An 18,519-nucleotide genomic window follows, 5' to 3' on the forward strand; every position below is an offset into this window, starting at 1 on the left:
AGGGAGGTTTTTCATGTTGAGAAAGTCATGAGGTCTGCAGTGTCTTTCTTTTACATCATTGGGAGGAAAGGGATAAATGCAATGCAGTGTAACTTAATTATTTTGCACAAAATAGCGTATGTGCAATTTTAAAAACTGAATGCATTGATTTCTGAGCTTAATCTCACTACAATTAAATCTATAAATTATAATCTTACTCCATTTTTTTGTTTTAAAATCTTATACTTCTCCAAATATTTCTTATTCTAACCCTTCTGAGAACATTTTGTCCGCTTTGATTACTTTTTCTTTGCGAGGTTTCTTTTCCTATTACATATTCTCCATCTTATTGTTTGAAAATGTCAGACTTTGCATGTCTTGATCTTTATAGAAGATGTTTAACTGTGCAAACAGACAAACTGACTCAAGACCTTTGTGGTTTTGACAAAGTCGTATATTTTGCTTCTTGTTGTAGGTGAACTTAACATAATCCCAAACATCTCTGTTAACTTGTCTCTGCAGGACTGTTTCTGTCAACACCGAGTTGTTCCTTCAGACTTTCACATCAGCTGAGAGAAACTAATTGATGAGAATAATTTTCCTCGTTGTCACAACACTGTGTTGTGATGGCAAAACACAGATACCAATTTTGTTGTAATTGCACTAATAAATGGGCCTTTAAAATTGGTTGGATCACATCAGAGCTGTGAGACCTGGAGACCTTAACTATCAGTTCTGTTATATCTAGAGAATGAAACTAAAAGGAGTTGTTGATTTTCTTCCCTGCTGTATAATGTCTTTATAAGTTCAAACTTTTTTCTCAAGCTGCTACCGTCTAGACACATGGACACCCAAAACCAGTGCGTGTGGATCGAAAAACATCCAGGGCCTCATGTGCACTGGCTCCAGTTCAGCACCCAGCTCGATTCGTCAGGGGTTGATGGTAATGATCCGTGACCGTGAGGTGTTTTAACATGCGGTTTGTAAATCAATATAACATTAAAAGGAACTGCTTTTATGTCTCTCACAACTCTGCAGCTCATGTTTTATTGGCTGTGTGGTGTTTAGAGCTAGAGCTGACCTCTTAGGTAAAGCCTGGAGCTACACACATGAAAAGATTGTGTGAACTTTTCATAGATTTAGTTTCACTTTGTGCAACTGGATATTATCAGCCAGTAAAGCTGTGGAATAGAGGAAGAGGAGTGTGTGTTAGCAGCATGTTTCCACTCCAATATGTTAGACGTTCATCTTGAAAAATAGCCAGATCCTGAGCTCTTCTTCCCTCCAATAATTTTCTATCCCCAGCCTTTCAGGGACGAAGCCCACATCTGTCTCCGGTCACTATTTACACGCTCTTTCCCCATAAAGTGCTCCAAGTCGCACATGCACAACCCTGCACAAATGCACACACATCATCCTCCTATCTCATGCCTAATTCAAAACTGTCTTACGAGTCCCCTGACGGGTCCACACGGAGCCGGCTCAACACATGCACACAGACATTCAATCACTGGGAAGCAGCACTGGCCGCGTATAAATCTATCTAGTAAAGCATCTTCCAGACCGTTCCCAATGCGAATGAGATGTCCCAAAGCCTTTCGGTGTTATGTGGCCTCTGCAAAGGCTAGAATGTGATCTATGCCCTCCTAATTGTTGCAGGGGGAGGTTTTATAAGCACATTGTGGATCTGCTAAAAGGACAGATAAATCCTATGGCGTGTAATTCTTTCTGTCATGTTTGCCTGGGTTTTAAACGTGGTCTCTCTTGGCTTAATAAAACAGACCAATTAGCCAAGAAAAGCTGGATTTACAACAGATTTTCCCTCTGTTAGTACAGAATATGTAGTTCACTGGCCTGTCTGACCAGTCTCAGCAGGTCTGATGTCCGTGCCGTCTCTCTCCAGACGCTGGTTAGCCATGTCTGACATCTGTGGCTCCCCATGGTTAGGGTGAAAGCCCGGTTGAATAATGCACCGGGGTTAGAGTCACTGCTGGGGGAGGCACACGCCACTCTGCTCTGCCTCTTCTGGTTTCTGGACCTGTGATGTGCTACAAAACAATTCATGAAAACATGCAGGAAATGTTCTCTAGAATGGATGGTGCACAGTGCTGGCTGCAGGTGCATCAATCAATACTGTGTTATTAACAGTGGGTTACACAACTACTAATGTGAAATGGGAAAAAAGGATAACTTACAGGGATTATCCCATCACCTTACTGTGCATTTCTGCTCAGCTCTGTTTATGTTCTAGCATCTTTTGGTTCATTTCTCTTTGAAAATAAAAGCATTTTCCAGGAAGTACAGTACCCATAGCACAAAGGCTCATTTATTCTCCATTATGTATGAAAATAGGTCTGTATGTTTTAAATGGTACAACCATCACTGCCCAGATATGCCGGCATCTGTGATGGGTTCTTACAGGTGGCCCTTGGAGGGCAAGTAGTGATTTCTGCATACCAAAAAAAAATCAATGTTTTGGGCTTTTTCCCTCTATGCCAAGCATTAAAAGTGTGAAAATAAAAACACTCTTTATTTATAAGCTAATTTTGTGTCCCAAAATTCATTATTATGAGATAACAGTCAAAATTATAAGATAAAAAGTTGAAATCATGATATAAAAGGCCTAGTTATGAGATAAAAAGTTGAAATTATGAGATAAAAAGTCATAATTAGGAGAAAAAGGTCAAAATTAAGAGAAAACAGTCAGAATCATGAGATAAAAAGTCATAATTATGAGATAAAAAGTCAAAATTATGAGATTAAAAAGTTGAAATTTGAGATAAAAAGTCAAAATCATGACAAAAAGGCCTAATTATGAGATAAAAAGTTGAAATTAAGAGAAAAACGTCCAAATCATGAGATAAAATGTATAATCATGAGATTAAAAGCTTTAATTATGAGATACAAAGTCTAAATTCTGACTTTTTATCTCATAATTTTTATCTCACAATATCAAATTTTTATTTCATAAGAATGACTTTTTTCTCAGGATTATGACATAGGATTTTTATTTTTTTTTTGCCAGAATTGCCTTACTTTATTTATTTATTTATTTATCTTTTTTTTTTTTTTTTTTTTTTTGGGGGGGGGGGGTATGGGGGTCCATAAATTTTTCTGAGTGTTTAAGTAAAGGTCCAAAGTAAAGGTTTATTTGGTCTGTATCTGTAAGCTTTAAGAGAACAGGGGGATGAATGTAGAGTATGGACAGAGAGCTCCATCTATATTCATATAAAATAGAGCATAAATATTCCTTAACACTGTCCTGACAGTACGTAAGCAGCTTTTATTTTGAAGGTGCACAATTCATCTGTTCAGTATCTAATCGTCTTCTCTGTATATTTCAGTTTTTCCCCTAGACAACAGAAGTGATTAATTTTAAGGATGAGGAAACTAAAGTGTGGTGCTTAGCATTGACTTAGAACTTAGCATTGAACACTTTGATGTGGACAAGCTAAATAATTTTGCCTCCGAGTCAACAAGTCATTTTATACACAGACCAAAGTTCTAGATCTGAATTACATTTATAAACTATCGACATTGGTATTTGCTAAAATTAATTTTTATTCATATAAAATAGATTTTTAAAATTCTACAATTCTGATATCGTTAAAATGTTGTGCATCTCTTTTGATGCTTGTTATAAAAATAGAGGTTAAATGATTAATATATTAATATTTTCAGCCATATAAGGGGTTTCAACCTTAGCAAATTCATTACTTTGTTTTATTTTTTTCCTTTCACACAAAGTCCCAGCTTTCTAGGAACTGGGTTACTACAAGCACGAATGTCATTAATATGAAACTTTTTAAAAGTGCAGCAGCTGTTTGCTATCAAGTTTTGCCACAAGAAGGCTAATCTAATACATTACTTACAGCTTGTTTCCTCAGACTTAGAGCAGCTAAAATGCTGGTGTTGAAGCTTTAAACCGAAACTTTAAAAAAGAAAATTAAACCAAAAATAAATCTGAATTTTGGAGCTCATGCCTTTAAATCAACTTCTTTCACAACTCTTAACTTCTTTCAGTAACTAAGGTTTGTAAATCTCCTTTTCCACCATCTGCTTTAAGTAAACAAGAAGCCAAAAACAAACATTTTGACCTACAAAAGAGAGCGTGTACTGCCATTAATCCTTCAGTCAGGATTTACATACCACAGCGGGTGTGAGTTTCTTACACGCTCTCTGCAGAGCGTCTGATGCCGTGTAGCCGCGGCTGTCAGCGTGGAAGAATAATCTTCGTTCTTTCCTTCGCCACAGGCTGCCGACCCCTGGATGACCTCTGGGGCCAGCGGCTGGGGTGTTAATGTTCACCCTCACTGGGGTTGCACCCAGCATGTTTATTTTACGACACAGGAGAAGGGACCCTCAGTGGGGAGTGTGGCCTCAGCACATTGACCCCCTAAAGCCATTAGAAAGGGAGGCTAGTGAGCTGTAAAGGCCCGTTTTAAGGCCTGAGTCATGTAGTTAGAGCAGCCTCAGCTACTGTCCACCAGTGTAGCACAGGAGAGTTGCTCTCCCATGAATCTATGGATGGGAAAAGATGACATTTTAGCTAGTTTCTGCTTGGCTGAAGTTGGATTAAGGCTGTCAAAGTTTTGATTCTTCAATACATTTTGATGCCTTGTGTTTTTAAAGGATACAGTCCCTGTCATCTGAGGATTGACAGTAAAGAAAATCTATTTCAATGTTGACTCAACCACACCATTTCTTTGTAGCTTTTTCTGTAAGCTTCGAGTCATTGTCTTGCTGAAAAAGAAATCGTCTCTCAAGCCTCTTAAAGGTTTACTAAGACTGTCCTCCAGGATTTTCTTGTTGCATTCATTTAACCCTCTACCTGTACAAGCCTTCTAGGGCCAGCTGCCGAGAAGCATCCCCACAGCATGATGCTGCCAACACTGTGCTTCACATTGGGAATGCTGTGTTTGTGGTGACATGCAGGGTTTGGTGTCTTGTCTGATAGCCAAAACGCACTATTTTGGTCTTATCAGACCAAATAACTTTCTTCCACCTGACCATGGAGTCTTCCACATGCCTTTTGGTAGACTCTAGTTGAGATTTAATATGAGTTTTCTTCAAATGAGTCTCTCCCATCTCTCTGCTGAAGCTTTTAACTCCTTCAGAGTAGTCATAGGTGTCTTGGTGGCCTTTTTCACTAGTCTCCTTCTTGCATGGTCACTCAGTTTGTGAGGATTGCCTGATCTAGGCAGATTCACACGTGTCATATTCCTTCCATTTCTTGATGATGGATTTAACTGAACTCTGGGGATGTTTAGTGCCTTGGACATTTTTTGTGACTTACACTTTTTAAGTCACATTTTCACTGAGTTGCTTGGAGTGTTCTTTTGTCTTTGTGGTGTAGTGGTAGCCAGGAATACTGAATAACCAGTGACTGGACCTTCCAGACACAGGTGTCATATTGATACTTTGATACATGCAAACATCTTCCTTCATTTTCTGTGCCATGTTTTAGTATGACCAGCATTGTATTTCATGTTGCAGGTCCATTTCAGTTGATAGTATTTAAATAGAATTCAAATCTTCATTCTTCCATAAGGGAAATCTGCTCTGCAGCAGGCTTTAAGAAAAACACAACAAACCAACACATTTTACACTATGCAAACATGCAACATAGACAGTGGAGACTGCTGAGGCTTGCATCAGCTCTGTTTTGCATTTGTTTTATTATGCTGTAAGAATAAATTCAAAGAAAAGACAAAGAAGGAATTCCATAGTTGATCAAACTGACATTTGATGAAATCCTCCAGCCGAAACATGCATACTTTCCTTCATACGAGAATCAACATGGTCTGAGTTCCTGTTGTGGGAAAATGTTTGCTTAAATGCACATTTGCATTTGTTTGAACAGGAATGTAAGTGTGCGAGTGCATGTGTGTGTGTGTGCATGCGTGTCAGGATTGTGCACACATCACTCTGGAGAGAATCCGTCAGCCACGTTTCCAATTCCGCTCAATTTCAGCAAGAATCTCAGTAATCCCGCTGAAGAGCCGCAGTCCTCCCACAGTGACATCCCATAATGGCGCTAACACCAGAGTGGTGGGCACCCAGTTATGACTCTCGGGCTTCATTCGGCGCACAACCCCCCCACACCCTCCCCTCCCCAACCTGTCTGTATGCAAACAGAGCCCCCTCAGAGGAGAACACTGATCTGGCTGCCTTTCCCTGAGCCCTGTGTAGACATATTTAATGCCTCAATAACCACTGCTTAAGACAGAGTGATGAACGCCGGGGGCTTTCATTACCGCCAGAACATTATCCCTGTGTGTGTGTGAGAGAGAGAGCGAAAGAGAGAGAGAGAGAGAGACTACAGTAGGCACCTAAATATGCTTTCCACTGTCATTTACCCATCGGGAATGTCAAGCTGCTGTTTTAGGGGGAAAAAAACACATGGCACCAACTCTGCTGCAGCAGGAGCATAGGCTCCTGAATGATCAGAACTAACCTGTTAGAAAGGCTACAATCTGTGTTTTTAGGGCTAATTGATTCCGTGGATTTCAGAAATTTGAGATAGGTTGTAAAAATGTCAGATAGTTTGATACTTTCTAAAACAAGTGTTTTAAAATCATACAAACCCTGTTGTTTCAATGATCAATACCATCAAAAAGTACATCTATTTCATATGAGTGGTGCACAGGAATGAATCCATCAAAAATTGCAGGCAAACACTACACTGCACAATACCATTGGCAACAATTTGGTACAGAAACACCAACAATGTTTCTCTGTCATTCAGACAATGAGCATGGGTTTACCTCCATTTCTTAGGTAGTCAAATTTTATTTTCACTACCATGGTATCCATCAGATATCAACATTTTTTATCTTTACTAGACTGGTATTAAAGTTTAAAATTCTGCTGTCATGATAATGCTAACACAACATGAACAAGACACCAGCAGCATTGGCTATGGGTACAAAATTAAAGCAGAAAAAGATGTTTTTTAAGCACAATGTTACTTAAAAATATAGAACATGGTTCTAATTTTAGCCACAATCAGAGTCAGTGCTGGGACTTCTCAGCCAATTGAAAACCAATGACACTGGACGCCTACCACATTTTCAGACCAGCCCAAAATACTGATACAACACGAGGGGTGTCCCCGACAGAGGGCTGACTTAAGGCGGCCTTACACCTGACAACTTTTCCTCCTTTTCCTTTCAAAGTCGCAGGCAAATTGAAAAGTTGAAATAAAATCACATGAGTCTTGCTAAAGTCGCAGCTCGCTCCTGTTGTCTCAGTAGTCAGGTGTAAGGTGGTCATAAGACCCAATTTTAGTCCTTTTAAGGCAGTCTTTCTTACAGGACGGTAACATGCAAAGTTGCTTTGGTGTTTAACTTTCCTTTGGTTTCGACTCAATGTAAATGATTTAAAAACATCATTATAAGAGATTTTAACTCAAATGCGATCTCCATCTCCTTCTACAGCTTGTTCTCTGCTCAAAAATTGTTGTTGTGAATTTCCACCGGATGCATGATGGGAAATAATCTCAAATGGACTCCTGTTCTAGGCTTGTAGTTTGTGACCCACAGTCTTTGCAAAATTTCAGTGTGAGGAAACTAAAAAGTCAACAGCTTGCTGAAAAATTTTCTTTAGAAGTGAGAGGGCCTCAGTGGTCCGTCTTTTAAGAGTATTAGCAAAGTCCTCTGGTGTTAGACCAGAATTAGATTAATCACACTGGTCTGATTTTCCCTGTTGATGACTAATTGTTCAATATTTATTTTTGCTCTCACTGATCCCTATTCTTACTTGCAGCATAAAAGATAAACCACATAATTAGAATATTTGCCATCTAGACTTTGAATAACAATTCAACAGTCTATTTCTCCCTCATTAAGTCTGACTTATCTTTTAATTGATACACATGCCATTGTCTTTATGATCTTCCTCACAAGCCTATAGGTTGCTTACTTGTCAGAAATGGATGGATATTACTTGTTGAATGACAAAAACAGTCAACAGGGGTGCAGATGGCATAGAGGTGAGGTTGCAGCTGGCCTGTGGCTCCTATCCTGCATGTCATCCCCAGCTCTATATCAATAAAGACACATATTAAAAAAACACTACAACCATAACAAACTTGCATTTTCCATTTTTGGGATCATTTTTAACTTGTCCAAAATGCCTCCACACTTTTAAAGTTTGAGCTTAAGGGACACATTAGACACAACATGTAAAGGTGAGCCAAGATGCTGCAGCTCAAATGGTCCATAAAATGTTGTTGTCCACCTTCAATAACCAGGGAGATTAATTCATGCACACAATGATTTCATTAATAATTTTCAGAATTGTATTAAAAAGAATGACTATGTTGATATTTATATAAAGAGTAGTGATGCATGATAAGTGTTTTTTTGAATAACCAATAATTTCCTACTCATGATGGCTGATAACGATAAAAAACAATAATTCAACTACAAAACAAAGAACAACACAAACAAACACAAACATACTTTAGTTTTAAGGAGTTTGCTTTTTTCACTTTTGCTATAATAAATGTCTTAACAAAATGTCAAATCTGAAATCTCAATCAGCCAAAGAAGAATTAAGCTGACAAATCAAACATGTTTCCTGTTTACAAAAAAGTGCATTCCTCAACAAAAAAAATAAGGAACTAAAAGCCTGTTGCTCATTTGTCCACAGATAAATCACACCATTGATAACACAATGTTGTGTTTAATTAACAGAGAGGTTGTGCAATATTTACTGCACAAACCAGAACTGAAAGAGAGCTGATGTTGGTCATAAAGTTTTGTGATATGAAAAAATTCATATCAAGGGTAGCTTAAAATAAAAATGCACCATTGTAGTGGTGGTGTCTGTGTTAGACTTAAGTTAACGACATCAAACAGCTGGCAGGGATACATTTAAGATGTAGCAGTTGATGAGGACACTGTCAGATTGACTTTGTCATAATAGATTTGTCAGCTCACTAGCACTCTAGTTGACAGAAATGTAGCTTCTGCCTGCCAAGCTCTCTGTCAATCAAATGAGATGTGCCAATCAGTGCGCAGTGAGGTTTTTCCTAAATATAATCTAAACGATTGCGGTACAAAAAAATTCACCCCTGTACAGTGAGAGCACGTGAAGACATTAGCTAATGAGACACATTTGGTTTTTTGAACCAGGCAGTAAAACGGTTTATTTCCAGTGTAAAAAACAGCTCTTTATCATGTGTTGTGTACGTGATTTCTGGTGTTCATGCAGCCAGCCTCAAGTGGACGTTCGCAGCATTGCAATTTTTGCACTTCCGCATTGGCTTCATTTTTGATAACCGAAAGTTGCTGCTTGGATTTTAACAGTTGATAAAATCGTCAGAACATTAAAAATATATATGAAATATTTGCAGAATCTGCAAATAATTTCTAAGTACTGATAATGATCATGCATTCCTTATCAAGATAAGGTTTTCGTCATGTTTTAAGTCAGAGATAACGGGCAAATCTGTGTCAAAATAGACATTTAACACCCCTGTGAAGCTGGAATGGAATGATCCTTGTGTGACGCTCATGTGGATAAAATGTTGAATCTTTGACTATTTTGAATAATCTCTTTTACACCATCAAAAGTGATGTTGCTTCAAAAAGTTTCTTTCCATAATAAAAGTGCAGAATAGAAAAAATACTTCCTCAAAAAAATGCACATTTTTGCACACTGGCTGAATTGCAATAAATAAATACATTTTAAAGACTAAATTTTGCAAGTGTGCAGAAGGTTTGCCTCCAGTATCCAGGTTTAAATCCTTATATTCTAATGCGGGTGATGAAGATACCTAGCGGAATGGTTGGACGTGCTAAATAAGAACAGAAAATAATGTGATTCTAGTAAAAATATCTATGATTTTGAAGGGATTTCTTGCATCATCTTGCATCTGGGAGGTGCAGGAGCAGCTGGAGAGCAGGGTAAATACAGTCAGGAATGTGTCACAGCATCAGTGTGACAGCTTATGGGCCCCTCGCATGTTTGAACAGTCTGAGACGAAGAAGAAGCGCACACAGGTACAGTGCATCTTCACAAACAAATGCAGATCAGTGTTGATTCTGCATTTTTGCATCTTAAAGCTAATTGCTTTGGTTTCATTGCTTTAATATCTTAAGCTCCTTACACGCCACCTTTTGATTGATGAAGTATTGACAGCAGAAAAACAATACTATTCATGTATTTTTAGGAAAAACAGGATGCTTTAATAAAAGATTTGTATGTATGTTTTTGGAAAACTGTTAACATTTGGACACAAATCTTTGTCACATGCTACTGGCTTTATTTTTGGCTGTTTCTTTTACTTTGATGTTGGTGACAAAAACACCCAGAAGAAATTCTCTCTGTGGACACTCATCACCCAGAGAGAGAGTGAGAGAAAGCTCAATTTGTCTGCACAGGAAACTGTGTAATGTTAATCACAACTTTAATTTGGGCTGAATTAGCATTTTGATGAACTTGCGGGGCTGACTCGTGTACTCTAAGCACCTTCAAACGTGGCACACACAGAGGAAATGGCAGGGTGGTTAATTAACGCTCGCAAGCAGCAGATGGGCTCAGTAAAGGAGGCCTGGCAGAAAGAGACACAGAGAGCGAGGGATGATGGGAAAAAGAAGTCAGCGTTAATGGGAGAGGAAAAGAACACAATATGAAATTTCTGACAGTCAGACTACAAATCAAATGGGCGGTTAAAAAGCAGCAGCTCAGAGAAGACGGGGAGCACTAAATAATATTTCCTTCTTTTAGAGAAAACGGAACACAAAGAGAGCGTAATAGCCCACAGAAAACACAATCTTGGTCAAACATGCAGCCTGTTTACATATTCCAGCCGTTTCAATCTGGCAGCACAGAGTAGAGCTCGACGTGGTGCCTCAGCCTCATCACTTCTTCTCCCCGTCTCTGAAATCTTTTACATTTACAACGTTTTTTCCTCCTTTCTCTTTAGAGCTTGTTTTTGTTTCAGAGACACCTCCTGCATTTACCTCTTGTTTTTCCTCCTTTTTTGTCCTTTCCTTTATCTATGTAAAGATATAACATCCATCAGCATATGATCTTCCATCTGATCAGGTTATTTAAGCTTGTGTTGCTGCTGTCTACCACTCCATAATGACACTGATCTAAGAGTATAAAAGCAGAGAGGGAGAGAGGAGGTCGAGGCTAAGAATATAAAGGTGGTTCATTATAGCTGGCTGAGCCCTGAAATAAACTATTATTATGTTATCATTTAAATCCTGTTTGTTTAGCATGTTTTTCATTACTGATGAGTATTAAGCAAAGGAGTCTGTATAACACCATATATCTACACATGGAGGCCATCTGGGCCACTCAAGACCGCCCATAAGGGGGGAAAAAGGGGAGAGTCTTCTGGGGCCCAGCCAAATGGGGGGCCCATGGAGGTAAGGAAAACCATGATCTATTAAAAAGTTTTTAGGAATATTTCATTAACAAAAAATGAATTTTATTTATTTATGCATTAGTACAATAAAACATTTTTCAAAATGTAAACACATTTTCCAAAATCAAGGTTAGGTTTTTATTTGTAATGTTAACAATGTGGAGAGGCACACTGAGCTAAACCGTTTCAAAAGTAATGTTAGACTTTATAGCTAAACCATGATGTGCACAAATGTCAGGATACAAGAGAATAAAGTAGAAGGACATGAAATAACTTATAGGGAACTAATCAAATAATTGCAGAACAACGAAAATTGGCAAACATGGGTTTAAAGTTGGATAATTGGCTTAAAGTGGCAAAAATGGGCGGTAAAAATGATGAAAACCAGTTTAAAGTTGCAAATAAGGGTTAAGATGGGCAAAAATGTTCAGAAATAAGTGGTAAAAAGTGGTTTAAGAAAGGCAAAAATGTGTTAAAAGTGGCAAAAAGAGGTTAAAAGAGGTAAACAAGAGTAGGAAGCAAATATGGGTAAAGAAAGACAAAAAAGTGGCAAAAATGAAAAAGGTTAAAAGTGATAACAAATTTGTAAAATTGGTTAAAAGTGGCAACAATGGGGTAGGAGTAGCAAAAAAGGGTTAAAAGTGGCAAAAGAATTCGGTGTCAGAAATGGGCAGCAGAAATTGTGAAGAGTGGTTAAAGTGTCAAAAATAAGCTGTTAAAGTAGTGATATGGGTTAAAAATAGCAAAATTGGTTGAAGTGGCAAAATAGGTTTAATATTGACACAAATGTGGCAAAATGGGCGGAAACAGGGATGAAAAGGGGTTAAAGAGTAGCATGAACAACTAAATGTTAGCCAGGATGCTAGCACTGTTGCTACCAATCCAACACATACTGTATGCATTGGTACTGTTAATAAATCCAAACTGGGAAGGAACCATTCACTGATGTTTTCAGGGGGCGAACCAATTCTGTGGGCAGGCCTGGGGCTCCTTACTTTCATGGGAGCAATACATCTATCCTGATGCCATCTTGGGGCATGCTTGTTTCCCACAGAATGGCAGTAATCTTGGTCAGAAAGGGTGGCAAAAGAAGTCCTGGTCCACCTTGTTTTGTAGGGTTTTTCTTTTATGTGCTCTTCAGACTGTATTCACCAGAAGTACACTGTATAAAACCATTAAAATAACACCCTGTGTATTTTGAAATATTTGTTCAATATTTTGTTATCATACAAGTGGGAAGAAGGCTCTGTCTTGTGGTTTGCCCCAAGGATCTGTCTTAGGGCCTGTTTTATTTCCCCTTTATATGCTTCCCTCAGCAGTGTCGTCATAAAATTCAAAGGAGTGTAATTCCACTTTTACACTGATGACATTCAGGTGTATATATTCTTTAAACCCAATAACACAGATGAACTTATTGTGTTGCATGACTGTTTGACTGCCATGGATAACTATCTTCAGTCAAACACTAATAAAACTGAATTCTGTCTGTCTTAAGCTGAGTTAGAAATGCTTGTTCATGCTTTTATTTCTTCCCAGTATGACTATAGTTCCCGTTTTACCTGCTTGAATAAATCCTTAACTCATTTACAACTGGTTCAAAGTGCTGCTGTGATTGCTGACTAAGTCCTACAGGACAGAATTTTGGAGCTGAAAAGTGTGTCAAACTATTAATGGGTTCTAATGTTCAAATGATTAATTTATGCTACTTTTTAACTCATTTTCAGCTCTGTTTCTGCCCCATTTGTTCCACTTTTAACCCATTTTTGCCTCTGTTACCAATTTTTTGCCACTTTTAACTATTTTTTTCCCCGACTTTTTAAACCCTTTAAATTGTTTTAGCCGCTATTTTTTTTGCAACTTTAATCTATTTTTGCCACTTTTAACTGCTTTGTTTTGCCTTTTTAGTCTAATTTTTGCCTTAAATATGTATCATTATTATTATTTTTATAAGAGTGATTATTATTAGGTCAACTTATTGAACTTATTAGGTTAACTATAAAATATGTTTTTCACAGATTAACTTTATTATGGACCATGATTTCCCTGACTTCCACAGGGCCCCCATGAAGCTCTCCCCTTTATCCCGGCCTTGTCTGTGGCGCTGACTCTCTGGAACTTTACCATTTCAGCTATGATTAGCTGCTTTGTCAAATGATTTCAGAAATGAGCTTAAGACTCATCTTTTCAAAGCTGCTTTTGAACATCTAAAACACTGGTTTGGGACAATTTTTTGTGTTGTTTTATATTTTTGATGCGTGGTTGTTGTTGATTTGTCATAATTATAGTTTAACTGCTGTGAAGCACTTGTTCTGTGAAAGATGCTGATCAAATAAAATCTGTTTACCTGCTTACTGTTGATAAGGTAGCATATGGCAACACATTTCCTAGAGTGCAGGGTACAGGAATATATCTGCAGGAAGTAGCTGCAGAAAAATACTTTAACAATGACATCAGGAGCTTATATATGTATTAAATATGAGATGTCGCTCCCTAAATAGCGCATATACTGGACGAACCTGTTGGTGAAGACTTCTCTCTTATTCGTGGATGGTAAATAATTACAGATTTTTGAAATATTAAGAAACAATGTTTGGCAAATATACTTAGGTGGCTGTCTGTTATACCTGCACAGCAAAATCATCAGTGTTAATTCAACTCCATAAATATTAAATCTAACACTTTTTTCAAGTTTATATAATTTTAACATGTGCCAAGTTACATTAACACTTTGGAAAGTGTTAATATTTAAACTCTCTTTATGTGTTAATTTCTAACACTGTTTTTATATATGCATTAAAGTGTGATTTAACACAATATTATGCTGTTTCCTCTTACTCTGGGGGTAAATTTGAGACGTATAAAACTTTAATTACTTACACAGTGCAAATCACTTTCCATACTTTATCCAGATGGAAAGAAACTTAATTTTTGTTTTCTTAATTAACTGTATAATAAACTTGCAATAAGGCTACAAGATTTAAAAATCTTGAAATAAAAAGAAAAATGCTCTATCTTTTAATCAAAGAGGTAATTATCTAACAACTACAGCTGTTTTTATGAACATGTTCTTATGGAACAATTAAAGTACTCACATTGAACTGCTGTGGCAAAGTCAGGTTTCTTATAGCAAGGAAGGAGCAAAGAGACAGACACAGAGCTACAATATGCCCTAAGGTGGAAGTCTAAGCTCCACCCTTTATTTTCGACGATCCTTTGACACAGGCAGGAAGCGACCAACTCAGTGGATAACTTCACTCATGGTGCAGAAGGGTTTAACATCAAAAACAACAATAACTAATCAGGAACATGAGCTAAGGAACCTCAACAGTGATCGCGGTACAACAGGCAACATTTAAAACACATCTAAACACTGTCAGAGGGAATGATGGGAAAACTCCACCCCAGATTTGAAATGACAGTGGGTGATCTTAGATTAACTGACTGTCCACAGAGTTGGATCAGCACTGCCAACTAACTCCACCACTGAAGACTATTCAACTAAGAAAGGAGTTATAATCACACTTTGAGTTAAACAAAACTGAAATGTTAAACACTGAGAATTCAACACTGCTGTTTGGGTGGCCTGCCCAAGTTCCATCTGTGTGTGTACTTGATTAAAGAAAAAAAGCAGGTTTTCATATCAATATCCTTTGTCTTATATAAGACTGCTAGGATATTCTGTAAATCAAACTGTAAGATTAGTATCAAAGCCATTATATTAGGCTGGTGAAAGGCATTTTTAAAGTAGTGCTTTACATTCACTCAAGGAAATACAACCCTTATTTGCTTGTTTTCTCGCCGTAATGAACTTGGAAGGAGCCATAAGAACATTTTTATGAAAGAAAAAAAAAAGCTCTTTCTCTCCAAGTTAATCGTCTCAACTACGGCTGTGTTTATGATTAAAGATGCATGATTATATTAAGATTGTGGGTTTATGCTGAGATGCTCTATCTAATATAAGATCACTGTTATTCTTTATGAAGCTTGTAAGTCACACTGTGGTTGGCCAGGACTCGTGCTGTAAAAGTGATTTCAGTTAGGAATACTCCTGGTTTTATAATGGTTCATTTAAAACTCTTATTGTAAATAAACATTTACATTATACAGCCCATTAGGCCTCAATAAACATGTGTTTAACTTATGGAGGCATACTGCCTTCAATTAAAAACTTTTCTTAAAATTCATCAATCACTGGGTGCCAATGGCCTAGTGGTTAGGTCGCGCCCAATGTACGTGGGCAGTCTGGGTTCAAGTCTGGCCTGCAGCTCCTTTCCTGCATGTCTCTCCTCCATTCTCTCACCCCTGTTTCTAAATCTATCCACTGTCCTCCACTATGATTGAAGGCATAAAAAGCCCATTAATACATTTTTAAAAAATGCCTTAATCCCTTTTTTTATTCTTGTTGTCATTCTTTATTAAGCAATATTCTGTAACATTGTTCTGTGCCCTCCTATGCGAGCAGTAAGCATGGAGATGGTTGCAAATCGCAGCTATTGCAACCACTTGGGTTGACATTTCTTTACAGCTTGTGTCGATTTCATCCTGCAGGCTACTACGGATATTGTTATTTTTAGGATACTAATAATGACCCTCTTCCTACCTCCACATCTTATGTGCAGCTTAGAGGATGAAATGAGCTGACTGGATTCAACCATTTTTGAAGAGACAGGAGCCATTTAGAATCCCCTAAACTGCAGCTGAGTACCCCGTTCTCAGGCACAGTTGCCTTCACATCTGTAAATGTACCAAGCCAATCAAAACAACTGGACAAGCCTGGGTCCCTGGTGTGAAACCAGCCAAGTAAATGAAGTAAAACTTAGAAAAATTTGCTTTTCTTCATTGTGTTCATACTGCTGAAGTCTGAAGAGACATAGCAACTGCATAGAAAAGGAAGTCTTGGCTGATTGTCCCTAACCACTGGCTGCACTGTAATGACAGAAATTTGCATGTAATCCAGAGGCAATTTTGGCAATTTCAAAGATTTAAAAGTCTGATTAGGTTTCCAAAAATGATGTCATAAGAGCGGGGGGGGGGGGGTTGCTCATTACCCAGGCCCACAGTGGGGAGGGGCCCTTGAAAAGCTTTGGAGAAAAGTGTGTCTTTATTCACTTTTTATTAGTAATTAGTTTCGTTAATGAATCAAAAGTAACTAAATGATTCGTTCAACAGATGGAAATTTGTATCAAATAGAGTAAAATACAAAAAGGGCCCTACTCCTCCTTTAAGAATGTCCAAATGGTGTAGCCCAGTGCTGCGAACAAATGCAAGTAAATTGAATTTTACCTAAAAATACTGCTCATAAACTGGGAAATTATGATTTGAAAATAAATTAAAATGCATATATATTTGTGAAAATCACACCGCATTTGTTGCTTAGCTAGCTAGTGAAAGGAGGGCCTGTGTAATATTCTTTCTGGGGGCCCTAAAATCCCTAGTTACGCCCCTGCATAAGAGTACATTAACATTAAAATGTAAAGGAACACCTTTCATTTAAGTAATCTCTAGTACACCATCACCACCAAACTAGGATTTCATTAAAAATCAAATCATAAAAATCAAGTATTCAATCCTGGATTTTCAACCCCTCACATTGACAACATTGTACGATAGACATGAGCGAGAAATTGACCTTTCAGTGCCTTGCTCAACAGCCTCCTTCCACCATTTTCCTTCATTCCTTTCCTTCACAACCTTCACTAACCTACACCCCCTCATATCCATTTTTTTCATGCTGGGTAGAAATTCTCCTGCTGTGAACGGTGATTTATAAAAAAACACAATAAAAATGGAAAAATGGGTGAGACTCTGGTGGCGGAGAGGGGGGAGGAGGTGAAGGGCGGGAAAGCGAGCTCCCCTGGTGTGACGGCCTGTGGTGGGGTATTAGCAGGATGTCCAGGTAGGGGTAAATCTGTCTTGTACCCTGATGCCTGTCAGTCACTGCAGAGGGGGAAATGAAGACAGAAAGCTGCAGTATTATTTATCAGCAGGTGTTTGAAAGAAAGGGGATTAGGGCACCAAATCTGAGCAAAGTGTTGATTGTTTTGAAAGAAAAAGATTAATTGGCTTGGAAATCAAAACAACACAATGACCTCTGACTTTGATAGGGCAGAAATGAGACCTAGTGATGAAGGATTCCTCACAGAGTCAAAGGTTGAATACATTGATGGTTTCACATAGAAATGTCTCAGAATAAAAATATCTTACATGTTGCTCGTTTCACCAAAGACCTGAGACCATTCAGCATCGAGATCACTGCTGTAATTGACAATTTGTTGTTTTTATCTGTCATAAATGAGGAAATAATAGAAATGTAAGGCCTTGTAGAGTCTATTTTGAGTCCAGTAGAAGCCATTAAGACAGACACGCATGTCTCTCTCTATTGCACACACACCTGAGGAGATATCTGCTCCCAGACAGCAGGAGAATCTCCAATTACGGCGGGATGCAGCACCAATTTAAAGCCTAATTATGTGCGTAATGAGCTCACCGTCATGCGTCCGCGCCCCCGTCACCGCGCCCGCTGCTGCTCTAACCAGCAACCCGCCCCCCTCCCCATCCTCCTCCATCTGAGCGTGAGGTATCTAATTAAAAAACTACATGCGCCGCGGCGCTCTCATCTGATTCACACCGTGGATATTAATCCTCACATAAACGCGTTTGACGGACACCAAAAAAACTAGAGCCTGAGCCTTGGTGTGGCCGTTGCTCTCTGAGATGAGCAAAAACTAGATTTTTTTTTAAGAAAAGAAAAATAAAATCAGATGCCAAAGTCAAAACGAGTTAATAAATCAGATGGAGAAACTAATGAGAGGGAAAGTAGTCCCTTGCGCAGCGCGCAAAAAAAATGGATAAATCATGCAAATTCAGCCTCAAGATTTCAATTCCAAAATGATGGTCCTAGAATAAAGTCCTCTTTACTCCTGTTTTCATATCGACTCCTTGTTTATAGTGCAAACAAAAAAAAATGCATTAAATGTAGAGAAATGTGAAAGCACTGAGGATGTCATCCATACCTGAGGAGGTGGACAACCAATTAAAAAGCAGGAGCAGATGACTGAGACTAGTGAGCAGGTCCATGCTTCCAGATGGAGGATTTAAGGCCTGTATAAAACAACCAGCAGAAGCAGAAGAAATAATGGACTCATAATTCAGAT

General features: G+C 38.2%; 1 long non-coding RNA gene across 1 annotated transcript in view; it reads right to left on the reverse strand.

Moving 5' to 3' along the window:
• Positions 1–18,386: 18,386 nt before the first annotated feature.
• Positions 18,387–18,519, reverse strand: part of LOC121521542 — a 58,012-nt gene continuing 57,879 nt past the window's right edge. The window contains exon 4 of the long non-coding RNA XR_005992860.1: positions 18,387–18,466. This is a non-coding gene — a long non-coding RNA (uncharacterized LOC121521542). The remainder of the gene's footprint in view (positions 18,467–18,519) is intronic.

Source organism: Cheilinus undulatus, linkage group 14 (assembly GCF_018320785.1).
Source record: "Cheilinus undulatus linkage group 14, ASM1832078v1, whole genome shotgun sequence".
NCBI lineage: Eukaryota > Metazoa > Chordata > Actinopteri > Labriformes > Labridae > Cheilinus > Cheilinus undulatus.